The 398-nt window shown below is 31.2% G+C and overlaps 1 long non-coding RNA gene across 1 annotated transcript in view; it reads right to left on the bottom strand.

The window, feature by feature from the left end:
* The window catches only part of LOC119581632, a 102,181-nt gene that overhangs the window by 101,474 nt on the left and 309 nt on the right, over positions 1-398 (bottom strand). The window lies entirely within an intron of this gene.

Below are 398 nucleotides of genomic sequence, written 5' to 3'. Positions count from 1 at the left end.
GACTGGCATTAAGCATTTAAACTTGATCTATCACTCAATCTTCGAGAAGAATCTGTATATTACCAGTATTCTAAAACTTATTTTTTGGAGGAGTATCGATGCAAAAATCTTTCGTCTAAAGCTTTTATCATTTATCCTCAAAATCGATTCCAAAAACATAAGCCATTCTCTGAAATGCTACAGGATCCCACTTTATTATTTTTTTAATCGTTATTTTCATTAGTTTAATGGACCATTTCCCCATTAAACGGTATTTCGCTAAAATTAATTCTTAAACCACTGCTCTTGTAGTTTAACGAAACCCCAAGATGCCTACTGCTGGTTATGTAAGAACGAAAACAGATAATAATATTTTGTTCTAAACCTAATTTTATACAGCACTTTATGTTGTTCCAATA

Source organism: Penaeus monodon, chromosome 15 (genome assembly GCF_015228065.2).
Source record: "Penaeus monodon isolate SGIC_2016 chromosome 15, NSTDA_Pmon_1, whole genome shotgun sequence".
Taxonomy (NCBI): Eukaryota; Metazoa; Arthropoda; class Malacostraca; order Decapoda; family Penaeidae; genus Penaeus; species Penaeus monodon.
The sequence above is the reverse complement of the archived record's forward strand: the minus strand, read 5'-3'. Positions and strand labels throughout refer to the sequence as shown.